Source organism: Phascolarctos cinereus, unplaced genomic scaffold, assembly GCF_003287225.1.
Source record: "Phascolarctos cinereus isolate Bilbo 61053 unplaced genomic scaffold, phaCin_HiC Scaffold_4;HRSCAF=312, whole genome shotgun sequence".
NCBI classification, from domain to species: domain Eukaryota; kingdom Metazoa; phylum Chordata; class Mammalia; order Diprotodontia; family Phascolarctidae; genus Phascolarctos; species Phascolarctos cinereus.
This window is the reverse complement of record NW_027555847.1, coordinates 551,825,157-551,844,426: the sequence shown is the minus strand read 5'-3', so window position 1 is coordinate 551,844,426 and position 19,270 is coordinate 551,825,157.

Sequence of the window (19,270 nt, the reverse complement as noted above, 5' to 3'; positions counted from 1 at the left end):
AATGGGGATAATGTGCTTATAGTATAAACCAACAAAACTGTTGTAAGGAAAGCAACTAAACCATAAAAAGTTCAAGTATTTAATATGTAATATAAATGCAAACTAATTATTCTCACTTCTTACTTTTGATCTTTACAGGATATGATTACCATTTTTCTAAAGTAAAAGTAGTTGAGTTGTTTTGTTTAAAAAAAAACAACACCAAGGAATTTGTTGTTTAATTATATTCACAAGGAAACCCGTGAATTTAATCCAAATTGAGAATATTTATATGTTCATCCTGTTCTCCCCTATTTCACACCATCTTTCAATCTATTATGTGCCCTTCGAGGAAACATATTATATTTTAATTATGTCAGCATAGAAACTGCCTTTAATACAACAGCACACACTCCCTTGACCAAAAAAAGAAAAAATTAAAATTGAATTTTTTGTGCCAGTAGAGTCCCTTTGTGAAGTAATGGAAAGGCCACTGATCTGGAGGACACAGCTTTAGTACAAATCCTGGCTCTCTTGCCATACAAGTATACTTTTTTATTTTGTTTCTCACTATTGTTCTTTACTAGATATATACACTAGATAGTATTTTCTTAAAAATCTAAATGCAGTCACTTCCCTGTTCAGGATCCAGTTTCCTCATCTGAAAAATGAGGGAGTTGGGCTGATGTCTTCTGAGGTTCCTTCTGGCTCCAAATCCATAATCCATTTCACATGGGGCAGCTAACTGGTATAGTATATAGCATGCCAGGCCTAGAGTGATGAAGATCTGAGTTCATATCCAGCCTCAGACACTATCTGTGTGACCCTGGGCAAGTCACTTATCCCTTGTTCACCTCAGTTTCCTCATCTGTAAAATGGGGATGGTAAAAATACCTACCCCCCAGGATTGTTGTAAGGATCAAATAAGATAATAAATGTAAAGCACTTAGCGCTATATAAATGTTAGTTATTGTTATTATTAGATGATATGGGTGATCCTCATCCATAGGTTTAGAGTTGGACCCCAAAAATCATCTAGTACTATTCCCTCCCTTGCTGATGAATAAACAAGAGCCCGGAGAGTTGAATTACCACCTGTTTAATTCAGTTTGGTTCAACAAGAAATGATTGAGAACCTACCACCATGCTAGACCCTGGAATGAGCTAAGCCCCCCTCAAAAACAAAAAACAAAAGAAACATCCCCATACCCCAAAGGAACTCACATGCTGGTGGGGAGGAGGGCATTTACACAGATCAGTCAATACAAAAGGAAAGTCAAGGACAGATCACTAACCGCTGGAGACACCTGGAGGGGCCTTCTGTGTGAGGGAGAGTCAATGCTGCTCTCTGAAAGAAACTCATTCTCCTTTGAAGTGGGAGTGAAAAAGGAGAGCCTTGCAGCACAGAGGGAGAATCAGTGCAAGGCACGCAAGAAGGAGAAAAAATGTCACCTGTAAGAAAAGCAAATGTGCTCCTTTGTACAGAACATAGATTGGATGTGTGGAGAAGAATGTGAAATCAGTCTAAAAAGGTGGGCTAAGCAGTGGAGTTCATGTCTGATCCTAGAAGCCCCTCAAGCTTTATGGTGGGGGGTAGGGGAAATGACTCAATGAGATCTATGTTTTAGAAATACCAATTGGGCAACTGTGTGGCTGATGGATAGGCAAGGGCAGAGACCCAAGGCAAACAGAGCAATTAGGGAGTGATGTCCGGGCAAGAGGTGAGAAAAGCCTGAACTCTAGTGCTATCCGTGAGAGTGGATAGAAATGGACAGATTCAGAGGCTGTTGTGAAGTTAATAATGACATGATCTAGCAGCTGACCAGATATGTTGGATGTTAGCTTCAATGATGACTCTAAAGTCAAAGAAATAGGTTCATAAATTTAGAGCAGGAAGGGATCTTAGAGCTATCTTACTCATTTTTCAGATGAGGAACCAAGATCCACAGACTTGCCCAAGGTTACACAGGAGCAAGTAGCAGTATAAATACTTGGACCCAGGTTCTCTGTCTCCAAATGTACCTTGCTCCCTGGCACCATGGTGCATTTGCTTGCAAAGCTGAGTGCCTAGGAGGAGCCTTGATGGAAGAGGACAAATGAGGGAAAGAGGTTTGCAAAGGAAGACAAAATATGGAATGTTTATAGTAAGCAGCAGAGGGGAAATCTGAGCCTGAATCAACTGACTCTGTGGTGAAGCCCTACCATTTGGAGAAGCCATACACTTTGTGTGAATTTTTTTCAAACCTTCAAGAAGTTGTACAGTATATTTCTTTTTGTCCTTTCAATATCCCTGAGCTTACCACAGCTACTTTGGAAAGTCTTCCTATTGCAAAGACATGAGGCAGTATGGTGTAGGAGAAAGGAGGAAAAACAAACAAAACAGACTCAGAATCCAGGGATTTGGGTTCACTGCCTGCCTCTGACATTTACTGTGACTTTAAATGAGATGATCTCTAAGATTTTGTACAGCTCCAAGTCCTATCATCTTAGAAAAATAGAATGTGCTTCCCATGGTTAATAGATGACCAATTTATCCATTTATTTCTTATATCACCGATGACAGTGAAATCTACAAATGAGTGTCTCCAACTTAGGCAAAATCAAAAACCAAGAGTTGAAGCTAAAAGGAGACTTTGAGATCACCTAATCCAACCATTCATTTAAAATGAGGAAATTGATGTCCGGAGACATTAAAATGGTTGACCCGAGGCCACTTAGGTAATAAGTAGCAGAACTAAGACTTAAACTGAGGTCCAAATCCAAGGCTCTTTTCGCTACAGCACACTGCCCATGAGTCAAATCTCCAAATACAATCAGGAAAGAATTCTTTTACCCGTATGCTGTTCTACTTACTCTGAGGGAATCAACTTCCTATTCATTCATTTATTCATTCATCTATTTATTCAACAAGCATTTACCAAAGGCCCACTGTATGCTGGGGATACAAAAAAAAGGAAACCAGATCCGTGTCCTCAAAAAGCTAACAATCTATTTCTTGACCTTGTACTTTGTAGCTCCTTCTTCCCAGGGAAATATTAAGTATTATGGAATAAAAGTAATCTCAAAGATAAGTCATCCCTAAATTTGGTGTAAGCCTCTTCCCAATTCTTAGCAACCACAATGAAAAACCTAGGAAATTTCTTCAATATGCTGCTAAAGGAACTGTTAATATACTAATGAGACACTATGAGCAGTAACTAGGCCCAGAAATAATTGCCATTTGGTTAGCAGGCTGGAGAAAATACTTCCCTTTCGTTACAGTCCATCAGACAAGCATATGGGTCCTAAAAAAATAAGTTATGCGGGAAAACACAGGATGGCATATATTGTGGGTCATGTACATACCCTGTAACACAAGATATGTTTGTCTCTGCTCAGTCTTTTAAGAATGGAAACAAAATGCAATGACAGTTCCATTGAATGCACTTTTTAAAACTTTTTTTTGGTCATAAAGCATTGTCTAATTTACACAACTGCATTTCTAGAACATTTTCAAGGGTTACTTTATTCAATTAAGTACTTCTGAGGATGGTAAGGACTAAAAAAAAAGTGAAGTAAAGCAACAAAATTTCTTCTTCAAGTTGTTGGAAGGAAGATCCACTACCGTAAAATGTAATAGAGATATATGCAAAGTTATAAACTTGGATTAAAAAAATCGATGTCATAACTACAAGATAGCAGAGATGGCTAAATAACAGCTTGTCTGAAAAAGATGAGGGAATGAATACACTTCCTTCCTTTAATTGGAAAGGTGGAGGAATATGGGTATAGAATATTGCATATACTGTCTGACATGCTGTATTGATTGGTTTTGTCACATTACTTTTTTGACTTTATAAATCTTTCTCACAAAGAAAATTTTATTAAATAGAGGAAAGGAAGGGATCAATTTAGAAATTAATGAGATAAAAAAACAATTTTTTAAAAAGTTTTAGTGACACAACCTTAACATGAGTCATCAGTGTGATACGGTAGCCAAAAAAGCTAATTATATTAGGCTATATTAAAAGCACAACGTCTCTGATTTGTGAGATGATATTTTTCTGATCAAATCATATCCTGAGCATTGTGTTCAGTCTCAGGCATCACATTTTAACAACAGTGATAAGCTTGAGGATGTCCAGAAGCAGGCAATCAGGATGGTGAAGGGCTTCAAGATCGTGACATGTGAAGGTCATTTGAGAAAACTAGAAATGTTTAGCCTATAGAAGAAAAGATTTAGAAAGGACATGATAGATATCTTCAAATACTTCTGTGTTGTATTTGAAGGATGACTTCAGGGTCATATAACAAGCTTGAAGACTAAATGTTTTCTCTGATCCTCACAACCTTTCAGACCTCTCTGAAATAAGAATTAAGCACCACAGATAAAGCACTTTCAATTGTCTCCACAGTCTAGGACACCAAGTAGCCAAACAAGGTACTAACTTGAACTAATTGCAGAAAAGGCCAATATTCCCTAACATCTAACAAGCACTCACTCAGTAACCCTTCCCCTACTATACTGACATCACTTGACCCACACACTTGCAACAGAAACTCCACGCCCCATCCTCCCACTTCCCTCCTCCCTGTGTCTTGGAGATCCAAACAGCAGAAATTTGCTCAGGCTGTGTTAGCCGTGTGGTAGGATTCTGTCTCAACAGAACTCAGCCATAGCAAAGGAAGAAAGGAAACAAGGACAGGACAGGGATCCATGCTTGTAACAGAGCCCAACTCTACACCCCAACCTCCTCCATTGCCAGTGCCAAACTCCAAACAGCAGAGATTTGTTTAGGCTATGCTAATAGCATGGCAGTGCTCTGTTAGCCAAAAAACTGAGGAACAGAGGGAATGGGGCAGGATGTATGTGTGATGGGTTGTGTGGCATTCCCCTAAGCCTGGGGAAGGAGCGTAGCATGTAGCTGTGGCCAGTCTTACCCCCACCCTTCTCCTGCCCCACCCCCACACACATACTAACTCCCAGAAGCCAATTGGAGAAAAAAAAATCTAAGCTGGCAAACCTTGAATTGCTCAGCACAAGAGAAGGCTGAGCTATTTTGAGATCCAGACTCCAAGGAAGCAGTCATGAAAGAGGAGGGAGTCAGGAAGTGAGAAATAGAGAAAGGAGTGCGGGGGGGGGGGGGGCCTGATATTACCAAAGACATCAGGAGTAAGAAAACTCAAAGACTTTAAGCACAAGTAGATAAACTAACAGGGCAGACATTAGCAAGAGAAGGAAATATGCCTTCCTGACCTAGTAAGAGTTCAAGCATTTTTGAATAATCATTTTAAAACAAAGGAAAATGATTCAACACCTAATGAGGCACAGGACACTGGATTTTGAAGAGGATGGAACCACAGCACACTGCTCCTGAATGTTTTAAAAACGAAATAAGGATTGTGAGAACAAAATTTATAGCCTGCACAGGTGAAATGATTGGCAGAACAGAAAAATCTGAATCCTCCGTGGCAAGTCTCATCAAAGGAACACAAGATGCAGATAAATAGAAGGGAAGGACAATCTGGAAAAAAAGAAGCAAAAAGCAGTAACATCAAAAACATATTCCCTATACAAGCAAAACATATTGATCTTGAAGACAGGATGGGTAGAAAGAATTTAAGCATTAGGCCAAAGAGGTTATCCCTATACTCAAACAACCCCCAGCCTTGGGAAATGTATTCAAAGAATTTATCCCCACCCAAACCTGAGTAGAAAGTTGGGTAGGGTCTGACCCAGATTGAGGAGAGTTAATTTAATCTCATCAGTAATGTCCTTCAAGAGACTGAACTTTGAAATGAGGACTTTAGAAAAAGGGAGGAACTCTGAATCTCCCCAAATCATTGGTTATTAATAATTATTTCTTTCAGCAGGTTGGGATTACTTTAGAGGTTGTATGAACACTGACTTTTTTTTCTTGATAGGTACAGTAGTTGTTTTCTCTCTCTCTAAGGGACCAGAACATGGCATTCTGTCCTACTGCCTAGCCCACTCCTGTGCCGTGTGTGTTTGTGTTTGTGTGTGTGTGTGTGTGTGTGTGTGTGTGTGTGTGTGTGTGTGTGGAATGAGGCACTGGGGGCCTGCATCACTCCATTCTGTCCTCAGGACACAATATGCATTGTGTGCGTAGCTCTTCATTTACCCACAAAGACGCTTTGTGGCCAGAAGATCCTTTGTCATATGTGAGAAAGTTATAAGAACAATTCTTTGGTATCAACCTTGCTTTATTCCTAAGAAAGCATGTCTAAACATCAGTTTTCCATATGCAGTTCAGTCAAAACATATGCCACTTTTATTGATTTCACTCAGGGTTGAAAATCTTAATGCATGTTATGTCATAGAGAGAGAATTAGTTACAAATGAAGCTTCAGGAGGGTTTTGTCATGATGAAAGGGATAGTTCTTTCATGGATTGCCTGGGGGGTGAATCTTCATGGTACAACCTAATTTACAGAACTTCTGTATAGACGAACTTATATTTCACTTGGGATCATAATTACTTTTTAAAAGATTTTCCTTGATGATAATGTTTGCTTACCAATAGCACATACGTGATGAATTTACAGCAGGCTCCCAAACTTTTTTTTTTGTAATATCAGAATTGTAAAGGAGGTTATACAACTGAATTAACTGGGATGCATCTTTTAACTCTGCTATTTTCTACCTTCTGGGTTCCTTTGAACATTTAATGCTCAAAGAAAGCTATATGAATATAGCAGAGCTGTGATACTCTGATGTTAGCATGTGAACATCAAAAGCAAATACTTATGGAATAAAAATGTTAGTGCCTGATGGGATTTAGAGTCTGACTCCCAGCAAAATGGAGCCAGAGAATGAAAGCTTGAAAACAGAAGGGACAGCAGCTGTATTCACTGAGATCAGCTGAGGAAATGGTGTGGTACCTACATGTGGACGATCAATCTTAGAGTCAGCAGGAGATTTTGCACAGCCAGAAATGAAGACAAACAGGAAGCAATGAACAGAAGACCCAGAAGTCAATGAAGGAAAAAGAATAGTGAGGAGAGAAGAAAGGGGATAGGATAAGGTTAAGACTCCAATAAAGTATGATACCTCTGCTTCACACACACACACACACACACACACACACACACACACACACACACTTTTTCCCCCACTTCCCTTCCCTCTCCCTCTCCCACCTTAGGCAGGCTGTAGGCTCACTCTATAGAGCCCTCAAGCTCTGATCTTATCAAACCATATTGCTTTAGGCAGGCAAAACTGGAAAAATTGTAAGAAATAGTTTTCCCACTGGAAGTTCCCCACGTCTCTCAAAACAAAACAAGACACGGTCTCTTAACCACAAGGAGTTAAATACACCAATAACAAGGATTCCCTGCAATGTATTCTGTTCAAGCTAATACTTTCCAGGAAAGAAACTGACTAGTTGGAGTGCATTCTGATGAGAGCAGCAGGGATGGTGAAAGAATAGAAACCATGCTATTTAAGTATCATTGAAGGAACTGGGGGTGTTTATCTTTGATTGGGAGAAACTGGGAGGGGATAAGACAGGATAGCTGTCTTCAACTTCTTGAGGGGCCTTTCAGGCAAAAACACAGGTGGAAGACTTGTTCAGCTTGTCCCCAGAGGGCAAACCAGTCCAGGTAGGCTGAACACCCCTTCACATAGGCATATTCCTTTCCAGAATTTGTACTTAGTGGTCTTAATTTTTTTTATATTCATCAGGAATAGTAGGTAGCATTGATAAAATGATCTTACCAAGGACTCAGGAATACTCAGGCAATGTCTCTTTTACTTCGTTTCATGACAAGCAATTCAGGTCATGAAGCACAGCACCTTCTGTCTGGAGGATCTAATCAGGGATGTGACAGAGAGGCGAGACGAAGGATAGGTTATTTGGATTTTTCATTTCCCATCAATTCAAACAGCAGAAGGCTTAAGAGCTGCCTGAAGGTGGTGTTTCAGTTAACAGCTAGCTACTGAAATCAGAGGAGGAGTTTGTTTCTCTGTTGAAAAATATGAAGGAACAAATTCTGAAGTTATGCACTAGTCCTTTATTCACTAAGCAAAAATTTAGACTTAAGGAAAAGAGCATGCATATGATTTTTTTTTTTGCCTCATGGAATCCTTTATAAGATGAACTCATCACTTTTGGCATGTTAAAGAGTTATTCTTGAAACAACTCAGTGAGATAGTCCTGCCATTGCTCATTTCAGTGTCCTTCCCAGGTAGCTGTTTCCATTTATGCCAGCTGCAGGTATTAATTAGAAAAGTCATTACACATTAACAAGTCAGCCACATTAACAAGCAAACCCAGAAATGAACCTTCCTAGTTCATATCCTGAGTTCATATCACACAACTGCTAGAATTCGAGGAAGTGTTTTCCAGCACGGTCTCTGCATTTATCTGTCTTAAAGGCTAGTGGCACCAATGGCCATGGAATTTTTCTCTGAAACTCACAGGACCATAGATAGATAGCTCTAGATAGAGCTAAAAGGCATCTCAGAGGCCATGGAGTCTAACCCAACCACCACCATCACCATTTTCCAGATGAGGAATCGGGCCCAGAGACATTACCTAATTTGTTAATATCTTATGGGATAGCAAGTGGCAGTCAGGTTTTGACCCTTAAGTATCTGATTTCAAACCCAGCATCCTTTCCTGTGCGTTAGAGATGCATCACACATCTCTAATGATAAAACATCCAGTTGCATACAGATCTTGTCCATTCTACCTTCACAATATCTCAATCTCTGTCATCTTCTCTCCATTCACTCAGCCATCTCCCTAGTTTAAGGCCTGGTGTTTTCTTACTTGGACTACTTCAATAGCTTTCTAATTGGCCTCCCTGCCTCGGGACTCTTCTCTTCTCCACTGGATCTTCATATAGCTACCAAGGTAATATTCATACAGCACAGTTCTAACCATATCAACTGTCCTCAACAAATTGTAGTGGTTCCCTATTACTACAAACTCTTCTGGCATAGAAAGCCCATGGTATACACCATGCCTCCAAACTCCTATCCTAATCCTATTAAACAATACTCCCAGCCTAACTTCTTCATGTTCCTGTTCTTCACACACAATACTCCAGTGTTCCCCATGCCTGGAATATACTCCCACTTCTCTTCTACCTCTTGGAATCAGTCTTCTCTCCTACTCATGAGCCAACCTAGTCTGCTACAAAATTTATGTTATGTTATGCTATGTTATGTTATGTTATGTTATGTTATGTTATGTTATGTTATGTTATGTTATGTTACGTGGTGTTGTGTTAAGTTGTATTACTATGTGTCGAAGGCTCAAATGGGCCTTCATTCTTACATGGAAAGCCTTTTTTTAATTCCTGGTGGACACTGTCACACAGTGGCTATTCCAAACTTTAAAAAAAAATCTTACTTTTTATCGACATCTTGTTTATGTATTGCTCATTGCCAAATACATCCTCCAACCTCCTCTCTAGCAAGCTATCTCTTGTAGCAAAGATAAGTTAAACAAAATAATCAGTTTAGCTAAAATAACCAACACATGAACCAATATTCCTGACATGTTACACAATAACTATACCCATAGCCTCCCACTTCTGCAAGGAAGGTTGGTGTATTTTCTCAAGTCTTCTCTGAGGCCAAACATAGTTATTATGGCATATCATTTCAGTTTTGTGTTTATGTTCATTCTGTTGATGTTTTTGTACTTATTAGGTATATTTTCTTGACTCAGCTCACTTTGCATCAGTTCATCTGACTATATTCTCATATAGTTCTGAATTCTTCACATTTGTCATGTTTGTAGTGGATGGAGAGTTGGCCTTGGAAGACCTGAGTTCAAGTTTCACTTCTGACATGTACTGAATGTGGGTGATCCTGGAGAAGTCACGTGCACTAGGCCAGTGGTATTAAACTCAGAAATGGGGCTACTAAAATGTGCATAGGATCTCTGCATGTTGCATGTTGACTTAGAAAACCACATATTAACATTATCTATGTTCTATTGTATTTTTATTTATTTTGTTAAATATTTTCCCATTACATTTTCATTTGGCTCTGCCCCACTTGAGAGTATTGCAGCCACAATGCCACCAATGGGCTGTATTTGACACCTCTGCTACAGTGTTATCAACTCACTGAGACTACAAATTGCAGAGAAGGTCCAGATGAGTCTGGAAGTTCCCTATATCAATAAAATCACAATTCTATCCCTATCCTTATCCCAGTCCACATACATACATTGTCTCCCCCAATAAAATGTACGTTCCTTGGAGGAAGGGATTGTTTTCTGATTTTTTATATCCTCAAGATCTAGCAGAGTACCTGGCACCTAGAAGAAGCTTTGTAAGTAGTTGTTGAAAAAAAAACAAAAACAAATCCTGGTTGGAGAACATCTAATGCTTTAAAATGTGTGAATCAAAAGAGGGGGGAAGATAATTTAATGTTAGCAGTGTCAAACTAACCGTTTGAGGGATTGTAGGAGTTTATGTAGCAAATATGGGCTCTGGACCTAATCTCCCACTCCACACGCCCACTAGCTGGTGAATTTTCCAGAGCATAACTGGCTACATCTCCCCTCCAATTGCAGAAGTTTTGGGGTACACCTGTGGGAGAGTGGGTTTCTTCTAATGTCACCAGATCAAGTTCATTGCCCCCAATATCATTTGCCAGTGATTACAGTCCCACTTTCAATAAAGCAATTAACACCAATTAGCTTTTACAAAGGGGTGTTTATTGAAAAGATATAGCAAGGACCAAAGTACAAAAACATCCCCCAAAACCAGGGCACATTTTCTCCTGTACTATCTTGGTCCTTACGGAAGAGGATTCAAATTTAAACCAACTTCTACCAACCTTTTCACCAAAAAGTTTACTTCCAGGTGCAACACAGCTGATAAATGAGTTGATTCCTTGCTTTCAGGACAAGGTATCTGAGCTGCTGGGTGGATTCACTGCTGGGCTAGGTCAAGCAGGTCATTCTTCAGGATTGGATCCTTTCTGGCCTTGTTTGCTGGACCTCTGTTACCTCTTCTGACCTTTCAAGACTTCCCAAAGCCCTGTACAAAAGAAAGAAGAAACAAACAGAAGCTAGCTCTATCCCAGACACAGGTATGCCTAGCACTTTCTCTGGCTGTCCTCTATTCTTGGAATGCTTTCCCTCTGCTCTGTTGACCTCCCTAGCTTCCTTTAAATCCCAGCTAGAATCCCACCTCCTACAGGAAGCCTTCCCTAACCCTCTCTTAATTCTAGTGCTTTGCCTGTTTAATTATTTCCTGTTTATCCTGTATATAGCTTGCTTTGTAAATATTTGCATGTTGTCTCTCCTCCATTAGATTCTAAGCTCCTTGAGGGCAAGGACTATCTTTTGCCTGTTTTTTTTTTTTTGTATCTCTAGCACTTAGCAGTGCCTGGCACATAGTAGGTGCTTAATAAATGTTTATTGAATTAAATTGAAGGCCATGGAGCCAGCCCATGTGGGTCAGGGGAAAGACATCCTTCTCTTTTCCCTCTTCCTCCCTCTTGCCACCCTCAGAGCCCAGGGTGTCATCCTCATACCTTGTAGCTAACAACAAGGAAAGACTGAATTATCAGGCTAATGTCTTTATATGCACATTCACTTCTGGCTCAAAAGCCAATTTTTACAAGGCTTCACCATTCAGTAAGCAAAGAGTAAATGGTCACAGAATACCAGCTCATGCTCTGAAGTCCACTCACCACTATCTTGCCTTGAAGATGGTCAGCTAATTCCCATGTCAATTGCCAGTAGGCAGAAGCTATTGACTTGGCCTTCATGGGCCAGTTACACATAAAAACACAACCTGTTGCATGATGAGTGTGATCTTACAGCAAACTTCAATTGCCCCAACTTCTGTTGTTTTGTATAGTCCCATTCTCTTTGAGAACTTCAATTTAAACCACATTTGTTAAGCATCTACCTTACAGTGGATAGAGTTTAACAAAGGTGAAAAAACAACATATTCCCTACCCCTCAAGGAACTTACAGTCTAGCACAGGGCTTCTTAAACTTTTTCCACTGAACCCCTTTTGGCAGCACGGTATGTGGCCTGATGGCATGCGCAGTACAAAGTGCGCGTGCTTTGTGTTCAGAACCAAAGCTTCAGTGACTTAAGGGATGCAGCAGAGGCAAGGGCTGCCAGAAACACCTCAGATTCATTATGCATTTGATTTTTAATCAATGTTTGGTCCCTGTACATTCAGAAACCTTTTACTGTTGCCATATGGGATTGCAACCCACAGTTTAAGAAGTGTTGGTCTAGCAGATATGTGCTCAGTAACTATTATACAAGATAGAATGAGTTAAATTTTTAGGGAAGGTAAGACAGGCATGAAAAATTCACCAATGGACATGACTTCTAGCTAGGGAAAACAAGGGAGTCTTCATAAAGAAGGGAATACCTATGCTAGGCCTGTTGAAGGGATTTCAACAGGTGAAATTCCTAATCCAAACTTTTATCAATTCTCGCACTGATTTTTTTAGTATTTTTGTAATAGCCTTCTAAATCATTTCTCTGCTTCCAGTCTCTCCTCTTCAATCCATCCTTCAGACAGTTACCAAAATAATCTCCCAAAGGCAGGGTTTGACCATTTCATTCCCCATCAAATTGGGGACCATATCTTATTAGGAAGGACATTCATAAACTAGAGCAGGACAATGTAGAATATCTGGAATGGCAAAAGCCCTCAAATTCATGTCATACGAAAATCAACTGAAGAAATAAAAAGGGGATTTTTTCATCTGGAGAAGAGAAGTCTCATAGGGGATGTAGTCACTCTCTTCAAGTATATGAAGATCTGTCATGTAGAAAAAGAATTGGATTTGTCATGTTCTCCCCAGAGAACCAAATTAGGATCCAGTGGTAGAAATTGCAAAGAAGTTTCTTTAGGCTTGATGTCAGGAAAAAGCTCACAAAGAGAGCTATCCAAAAAATGAAATGAGTCACCTTGAGATGTGATGAGTTGATGCCAGTTGGAAGACTTTAAGCAAAGCTCAGGTGACCCATTTGTCAAATGTGTTTGAATGGGGATTCTTTCCCAGGAGTGGTAGAAGTAAATAGCCTCTGGTGTCCATTCCAAATCTGAAATTCTGCAGTTATCTAATCTAATTCAGTTCCCTTCTTTTACAGTTGAGGAAAATGAGGCCCAGTGAAGTTGATATATTTCCATAGTCCTATGGCCTATTCAGGACAGACCAGGAATGAGGATACCTGATTTAACCCATAGATTAGAAAAATCTGATCCTTGCCTCAGAATTTATCCACCCCTCCCTCATACCTCCAGGTTTTAGAGCTTACATGGAAGTTTGAGGGTCATGATGAGTCTGAGCCCAGAGCCTTATTATGATTCTCATCACAGGACTACCCCATCTTACCCCAAATTTGAGATTGAATAAGAAGTCCAGACTAGGGCTGGAGTGGTAGCCAGAGTCACAGCCAAAAAGAAATTTGGCTCTAGAAAGTTCTTCTCTGGAAAAGTCAATGAGAATGAATAGGATCCTAGCATCTTAGAAGAAAACCAGAAGATCCTTCTGTCCATCTTTTTCCGTTTACAGTTAACACAGGAGGGAGCTGAGATTCCTTCACCAACAACTGGAAACTGCGCTTCATTCTAGAGAGAAGCACTATTTTCTTCTCTTCTCTCCCTCTGGCAGAGTGACCCATGACAAGTCCTCAGGAGTTTGAGGATACAGTGTGTTCCTTCCTCTCTTGTCTTCAGCATCCGTTGTCTTATGGGCACAATCATTCAAATGAACAGTTAGGGTGGTTCTTTTTTTTGTTTGTCTTTTGGAGGCAATCAGGGTTAAGTGACTTGCCCGGGGTCACACAGCTAGTAAGCATCTAAGATTAGATTAGAACTCAGGTCTTCTTGGCACCAGGGCAGTGCTCTAGCCACTGCACCACCTAGCTGCCCGTAGTTAGGGCGTACTTAAAGGGGAAAAGGAAATTGTGTATGGAAGAGGAGAGAAGCAACCAGTTTTTTCCAGTCCATCCCATTTATACGTAGAGTAGTTTCAGCTCTTCTTTGGCGCCCATTAATAGAACCACCACATTCCTCCTGCCTCCCACCCCCATCATTTTCCCAACCAACCACCTCCAAGAATTCCTGCCCAAGAGATCCTCCAATACAGAGCCCCTAAAACCTAAGCATTTACCCTGATTGTTGACTGGACCAGATCCTACCTGTGTGTCATTGGTTGTTCAATCCTAAACAAAATTAAGGTACAGAGACAGGAACTGATCGTGGGATTTCATTGATATAGGGAACTCCCAGGTGAGGAAAGTCCCACTACCAATGAAGATTTGCCTCTTTCCACTCCTCATCCCCCAAGTTATAGTCTTAGAGAGTTGCTTAGAGAGCTCAAGTGATTTACCCAGGGTTACACAGCCAATAGAAATCAGAGGTGAGACCAAACTGAAGTATCCTTGGCTCTAAAACACATTCTCTATCCCCTGTACCAGTCTGTCTCTGAAAAACTAGATAATTTATGAGGGTCCTTCCATCTCTGTGGCCATAGGATTTCTTGATGCTACAGAAACTACATTTATAACTTTTATTTTCCATTACTATGAGCTTTTGTCTCTCATTTCCTGGGGTCCAATTTGGAAGAGGGAAAACATTCACATTTGTTCTTTCCTTATTGGGAAACACAGCAACTACAGAAACATTTGGAACACAAGACTCTAGTAATTATTAATGCCACCCACCCACACATACACCCACACACCCACCCACACACACACCCCAGTTTGGTTCTGCACAGTAAAGAAACTAACAAAACTCCCTTCGTGTGTGAAACCTCTTGGTGATTTTTCAAAAGTTTCATTGCTCATTTTAATCATTTACTCCTAAGTGGGCCAGTGAGACTTCTCACAGTAGAAGTGACACACATAAGCTAATTCATTTTTACAGAATTGTCTTTGTGTGATGAATTTTTTAAAAAGAAAAGAAAAATGGTGTTTCCTTTCTGTTTAATTTGAAAATTGGTAAAGGGATTTTGTTCGTTTAGAAAAAATACTCTTGGAAAGAGATGGAGTGTGCAGAATTTCATCCCAGAGGACATTTTCTCCAGTGTTATGAGCTCTGAAAACAGGAGGTTATAACAAGAACAATCCATCCCAAATTATTCCCCAGAGAAACCATAGGGACACAGAAGTGCAGTCAGTTCAGCAAGATGTTTTAATACAGCCTGACTCTGAATCCTTTGGTCTAGTTGTTTAAATACAAAAGTAATAAAAATTAAACAAAAGTGGGGTGTGATAAAACACCCTGTAATTTTTTCTGGGACAGAGTGGCACTGAAATAAAATCTCTAAAAACAACTCCTCTCCTCTCCCTTTCTCCCCAAACCATGCACTTCCTCTTCCTTCCCCCTCCCTACTAATTGTGGAAAAAGGAATAAAGCCAGTCAAACAAGAGGAGAGAAGGTTCCCTGCTTTGGGCAGTTGTGGTGATATAACAGGCAGAGTCAGCTTCCAAGCTGGGAGTTCTACCCTGAGGTGCTAGGGTAATTTCAGTTCGAGTTCTTTGTAATCCCCTAAAACAAATCAAACACTACAAAGCCTGTTTTCCCAATTCATCCTAATCCCTCTTTAAAAAAAAAATAAATAAAATGAACAAGAAACCCTTGATAGAAGATGTCACCAATTACCATAGACATCTGAGAGCTATTTAGCACTTTCTTCTTTCCTATTTAGCACTACTCTTTCCTTTCTTTTATGGGAAGACAGGTATCAGAAACTCTTCTATGACCAGATGATCATCCAGTGTCTCTGAGTGTCTTCTAATCAGACATAGTCACTCCAAATTTTTTTTCCTCACATGGGTGGGAAGTAATTTCTGAGACAGCATAACTCTGACAGATATATTTTCAGTCCATTCTGAGCATCACACTGGCTCAGTATCTTCATTATTTTAATTACTCTTTTTTGACTGCCAGTTTTAAAATAAGAAATTGGCAGGTTTAATCTGATCATGCCATGGTCTGGATCATTTCTTGCCTAATGATGACAACATTCAGCCATACACATTCTGGTGGAAGAAATCAACTCACGTCTGTAAAACTCTTTATCTTAAGGGGGAGAGTGAGAGCAAGAAAAAAAAAAGAGAGAGAAAGAAAGAAGAGATAGAGGTACCTTTTTGAAGTAAGAGAGAGTTTACCCACCTGGCACACTGCTGTCTGCACAGTTCTGAACAGCTGACAGCTTCTATTAATTTAGTTTCACTCCCCAGTTCAGTCGCCCATATGGAAAGCTGGAATGATTTTTGAAAAACAGCAAGTAACATCTGATGTGGCAGTAACTGGCAACTCTGACACTGAGCCTGGCTGTAGCCATTACCCAGGATGCCTCTCTTCGTCTTGAGAAGCAATTACAATTTCACAGGCTGGAATTAAAATTCCCTGTGGTATGCATCCAAGCAACGAGCACTGTCAAAGTGATTTCCAGCTGCTAATCTCTGAATGTGGTCTGAGGGAAAATAGAATTCCTCCTTATGGATACAGAGGTCTGAGGAGTTAGAAACGTGCACTCCCTCTTGCACTACAATTCCTGTTAAATCACTCATTTGTGGAAGGTGTTTGGTGTTTCTGGCATGAGAGAAGTGAAAAGAAAATGGGGTTATGGTGGAGTGGACAAAGTAGGGATATATTAGCAAGAATCTGTGCTACAGGACAGGTCAGAAAGGAGAGAAGGAAATGGTGGCCAGTCCTGTGAGGTGCCATGTGTTAGAGGACCCAAAGAAGAGGAATTCCTTGGACTTCTCAGTGCTGTGTTTATGGATGTAGCCCCGTCCTACAAGGGGCTTGGCAGACTTCTAAAAGACAATCCCGTGAGGGTGTGACTCCTGATTGGCTGAGAGACTTCTGGAAGAGAGGAACAGAGGAAAGAGACTGGGTACACTGTCCTTCCAGAAAGCAGAAAATGGGCAGATAATTTTTCTTGCATTCTCAAGTGAGTAAAATGAGATCATAAGGTTTTGTGCAGTGTAAGGCTAAGTAGCAATGACATTCAAAGCTACCCAATCAGGAGCCAAGCCCTTCTCTCCCAAAGTGCAAAGACAGTCCTCCCTGGTCTCTTCCTCACTACCCCTGTTCTTGTATTTCTTTTCCTTTCCATTATATTTTCATTTCATTTCCTGAACTTCCATTAATGTCTTTCATATGAAAACATTAAGAAGTTTCAAGCATAGGCACAAGCCAACTCCTGGGAGTTTCTCTGTCACTGTGGCTGCTAGTTTTGATTTTACAAGAGGAAAAACCTGTGTAAATCTCTCTTTTATGACTCCCCCCCCCATCTTCAGCCACTTTTCACGTACTCATACACTATACCTATATGGGAGAAAGAACACTGACTTGGGGTCAGGGGACCTGAATTTAAAATCTAGTGCTATTAATTGCTAGCTGTGTGATTTGGATCAAGTCACATAATCTTTCTGAGGTTGAGTTTTCTCATTTATTAAAAAGGGATAATTTTCATTATATTTATTTAGGATATACATATATATGTATATACATATATACATACATGATATAAATATATATACATATGTATATGATAGATTTCATATCCCCTTTATCTACACTGATTCTAACCCCCTTCTTCCCCTCTCTCATCCCTCCCACCTTGACTATGAAGATCAAATGAGGTAATGTATGTAAAGCATAGAAGCACCATGTAATGTCCATTATTATTATGATTAAATAGTGTTATTCACTCAGTCAATCTACAAAGTTGTTCAGCAATCAGGAAAAAAGAGGCAAAGGAATTTGTTTCCCTGAAGCCAGGAGGGGCAATGTCCATTTGACTCTGGATTTTTAAAAATACTCATTCAGTAAAGATTTAGGGAATGATTTAAAGTGGAAAAGCTACTGGCCATGGAATTAAGACACCCTGGTTCAGGACTCAGCTCTAACAGCTTCTTTCACATGATGAAGTCCCTTGACCTTTCTGTGCCTCAATTTCTTCACTTGTAAAATGGGTCTAATTATATTTCCACCACCCAGAGTATGGTGCTATTTTGAAGAAATTACTCTGTAAACAATTAATATCGCACTGAGTTATTATAGGATCTAGAGTTAGGAGTCAAGTCAACAATCATTTATTATGGGCCAGGGGTGGTGAATCTGCAGGCCAAATGTGGCTTTCTAGGTTCTTAAGTATGGTCAAGGCTGTTGCCCACCCCTGCCCTGGGCACTGTTCTAAGCACTGAGGATACAAATAGAAGAAAAAACCAAGAACCTCAGCCCCTGCTCTCAAGGAGCACATGGTCTAATAGAAAAAAAAAATTAGTGGTCACTCTGATAACAAGTAGCAAAAGTGAGATTTGAACTGAGGGTCCTCTGACTTCAGATTCAGAGCTCATTCCATTTGACCATGTTGCTTCCTCAAGTATCTAGTTTTTTCACATTGTATTGGGTGCCCTAGATTATTGGGTTCCAAGGATTTCCAATTTGAGCTCACCCTGCTCGTCAGCCCATAACTTGTTTTCCCCTGACCAATTTTCAAGGAACCCAACAGTGATGGAAAGATCTTGGTCAGAAAAGCCCCCACGAGGATTGGAGGATAGCGGTGGGATGGCGTACTAAGAGCTGGCAGGGCCCTCCGCGGCCATTCCACGTCAACTCTTTCCAGCTCACACGTCAGACAGGTTGGTGATACCCTCCGGTAGACAGTTTCACGTTTTTTCTTTAATTGCGTTTTAGTGTTTCTGAAAATTCTCTAAGTACATTTCCATCACTGGAATGACGACTCCAGAAGCCATTCACAGGAAGTTTGTGGTATTTTTTAATATATGTTTGATGGAAGGAAGAACACCTACAGGCAGAGGTTTTTTGAAAACCAAAACAAGTTTGTGGGGTGATGAAGTCTTATGGCAGCAGCTGGAGGGTTCACCTGGGGTAAGAAGGGTTTGGATAATGAGAATCCCAAAGTTCCCATCACTGTCCCCTCTATCTCAGATAGACTATCACTTTTCAGCATTTCCAAACAGCACATCTGCTCCTGAGTTTCTGGGAAAGGCATCATTCCTTGGAAAGCGGAGGGACTGAAATCTGAGTCGGATTTTATAGACATGTTGTCCTCTGTATCCATGGTGTGCATTACCCACTTTTAGCCTGACTGGCAGCAACTGTGGCCCATGACTGGAAAATAAATGTATTAGGGAATGTCAGGATCAGTGATGGTGAAGCAAAATCAGGAACAGGGACAGGGAGGGAAAGGAAAGTATGACAGGGATGTCCTTCGAGAAATCATTATCCTAATATAGAATAACAGGATAAAATGAGAAGCATGAATAATAACAGCTGACATTTATATAGAGCTTCAAGGTTT